Genomic DNA, 3437 nt, shown 5'->3' with positions numbered 1-3437 from the left:
CTCGTTTTCTATGTACAGCGCCGCCTCCCCAGGACCATCGCGGCAGGCGGCAGGATCGCTGGTGGCTACAACCTCCAGGAGCGACGGAAGCGGTGGGAGCAGGTGTGCCGGGCCCTGTTTCACATCTCGGGGGTCCAGCGCACCTACAACCAGGTGACCCACCGCTGGACCGACATCCTGGACCGGGAGCGCGACCTGCTCGACCTGCTGGGAGTGGAGGTCCCCGGGCTTGGTGAGTAGTAGTAGCAATTTTTTCATCACTCACTACTCTGTTTTTTCTCCTGCTCTGTGTGTTATATTGCAAATGTTTGTTTTAACTTTTTTACAAAGAGCAATAATGCTGCCGATTACATTGATATGAGAGGTAAATTAATATTTCAAAATCTTCTGTGCATTTCAGGTGCACTGCTCTCCTTCTCTGTGGCGGTGCCACTGCTTATTTGTTTTCTATTTTGTGTTCATTTAATTGGGCTGAGTAATGTATGAGCGTACTTTACAGAACTGCGTAATGCTAGACACAAAGGGGCAGATTTACAAGCCCCTTGCGCCACGTTTACGCTGCCTTACCTGACGCACAGCGACGTAAACGTGGCGCATCCCTGCGAGTCATGTACAACGTGATGCATCTAGGGAGATGCGCCACGTTAAGGCCTGGGCCTGCGCCACAATGGGTGCGTTCCCACGCAGGGGGGGGGGGGTGGCGGTCAGGCAGCTGTGCGCCTCGCAAAATAGTTGGTTCTTGTTCTTTCTAAATGTTTGATTTGGTTGACAAGGACATCGACAAGCAGCAATCATCAATGTTTTCTGTTCTTTCTTTCATGTTGTACGTCAGGTCCGCCCAGGGGCAAGCGGACGGAAAAGGAGGATGCTGTGGCTCCAAAAGAGGAGGATGCAGGCCAGGGCGGCGAGTGCTCCTTTGCTGGCCCCAGTAAGTTTTCATTTAAATATAGAGGACCTATTGTTATTGTTATCCAAGCGTTCCTAATTTAATTTTTTCGAAATAGTGTTTAGATAGGAGCAAAATCCATAATACTACTGTTGCAGGGACAATTCTCCACAAACCGAACTATGGACACCAAAGACCAGAGTAATAATATTTCAGAGTGGCGTGTTTGGCACACTGTATAAACCTGGTAGTGTCAGCGGCACGGACTCCTCCTTGCAAAAATTGCAAAACTTTTCGCTCAGTCACTCTAGTCTGGAGGACCAAAAACCACAGAGTCTATTCAAGTTTAAAAGCTTTATTAAAAGTAAAAGTAAACACATATATTAAAATAAAGTTAGCTGGAAATGGAAAAGTGCTTGGTGCTGAGTTGATGAGTAATGGAACACATTTCTTGTGGTCGAGCCGAGCTTTCACCTGGTTTGAAGTTGATGTTGCTCTTGTCCTTAGAAGTCCAGCTTCTGTCTGTTCAGAGAAAAATGGTGTGTGTTAAAATTAAGCAAGCATTCATCAATTGTGATTAAAAAGGGCAGCAAGACAACAGCCTTCCCTGGAAGGAGGGACATTTTTACTTTAGACTAGAGTAGACAGTCAATTACTTTTTCTGTTGTTTTCACATTTCTTTATTCCTAGACCAAATACTAGTGAGTGGTGTAATCTAACATTCTTAAATCTACGTTGTAGGTGGAACATCTGGTGGCGGGGCCAGCTCGGATGTGGTGGTGGTGATCGACTCCGAGGACAACTCTGGGGAGGAGGCGACGCAAGTGGCCCAAGAACAGACTGTGAGGAAGCAGACAGTGGTGGTGGCGGGTACAGGTAAGCTGGATCATGGTACTATCTGACTCTTAGATAGCATATGATGTGTATCTACAGAGAGTAGACGGTCACTGGATGAACTACGAAAATACTATGAAATGTTTCCGGGGGGGGGGGGGTGCAACATCATCACCATCTCCTGAGTCCTACTCCTGACATGATTGAGCACAAGTATTAAATATTTTTTTTTTAAATCTAACACGACATAGAGCTTAAATAAACAAAGAACCCCATAGGGGGAAGAGAAAAATCTTGTGCGGCACCACAGCAGACGACCTGGCAACTACATTAAAACAGAGGGAAAAACAAAAAATGCCAGAAAAAAACAATTCAATCTAAATCAGGAGGATGTGGTTAGAGAGCATGGGTCCTCACAAACTTTCTCTCGGGGCCAAATTGACAGTGTGGTTTGTGGCCAAGGGCCGCACCGAAGGGGACAGGGTCAGTGGGGGAGGGGGGTGGATCTAGAGCAACAAAAAAAACTATGACCATGAGGTTGAACTCATGCCCCTGCAGCGGATGCCTTCGTCCACTGAGCCACCAGACCTGGCATACACATTACACACATCTTTCTTTCTCTCTCTCTCTCTCTGTCTCTCTCTCTGTCTCTCTCCCTCCCTCTCTCTCTGTCTCCCTCCCTCTCTCTCTGTCTCCCTCCCTCTCTCTCTGTCTCCCTCCCTCTCTCTCTGTCTCCCTCCCTCTCTCTGTTTCCCTCTCCCTCCCTCTCTCTGTTTCCCTCTCTCTCTCTCTCTCTGTCTCCCTCTTTCTGTCTCCCTGTGTCTCCCTCTACCTCGCTGTCTCTCTCTCTCTGTCTCCCTCCCTCACCCTCCCTCTGTCACCCTCTGGCTCCCTCCCTCTCTCTCTCTCCTTCTGTCTTCCTCTCTCTCTGTCCCTGTCTCTGCCTCTATCTGTCTGTCGGTCCCAGCCTGCTGTAATTACCATATTGTAATTTGTCACTGGGCCAGCACTGGATGGACCTGCGATCCAGGGGGGGGCAAGCGCCCCCCCTTGCCCCTCCCTGCGGACGCCCATGATACTGGCCTGAATAGTTTTGTACTGCGCTGGATAGTTGCTAGTTGTACTGTGACACAACTTCCTGCTGAATCATTTTGTGTTAATCATATTCTTAAAGAGCATTGGTTACAGATTATGTCTTTCTTTCTTCATATAGTTGGTCATACTAAAACATCAAAACCAACAAGGAGTATGCAGGCTCTACTGGCCCGGCAACGGAGGCTGGATGCTACTGTTGCCCAATATCGGCGGCTGGTGGAACTGGAGGGGGAGGACACGCAGTCCAGTACATCGAATGGGACATCTGCATCCTCCTCCGTGACCCCACGTTCTGCCGGTCAGCGCAGTGCTCCGGCGAAACGGAGCCGTGCTGGCAGACGCCACCGCCGAGCAGCAAAGGCTGCCCCTCACAGTACTCTAAAGGCTCGCTTGCGCCGTGCAATCCACAGAGTGTCCGACCTGGAAATTGAAAGAATATCAAACTTTGTTGGAGGGCCTCCGCTTAGACCACGCCACCCTCCAGGAGCAGTACGATGCCCTGGCCCTAAGGCATGATGCCCTGGAAGCCAAAGTCAACACCATGCATCCCTAGAGTGTCCCTTGCCCCTTTTTTAGAGACTTTTGGGGGGTGGGAATTGGGAGTTGGGGTTTTTGGGGACTT

General features: G+C 49.4%; 1 long non-coding RNA gene across 1 annotated transcript; it reads left to right on the top strand.

Annotated features, from left to right (window-relative positions):
- The first annotated feature begins 713 nt into the window (after positions 1-713).
- On the top strand, positions 714-3229 carry LOC144761458 (uncharacterized). The gene is made up of 3 exons (XR_013595727.1): positions 714-928; positions 1628-1762; positions 2934-3229. It is a non-coding gene; the product is annotated as an uncharacterized LOC144761458 (long non-coding RNA).
- Positions 3230-3437: the final 208 nt, after the last annotated feature.

Source organism: Lissotriton helveticus, chromosome 6, assembly GCF_964261635.1.
Source record: "Lissotriton helveticus chromosome 6, aLisHel1.1, whole genome shotgun sequence".
NCBI lineage: Eukaryota > Metazoa > Chordata > Amphibia > Caudata > Salamandridae > Lissotriton > Lissotriton helveticus.
This window is presented reverse-complemented; position numbering and strand designations above follow the sequence as displayed.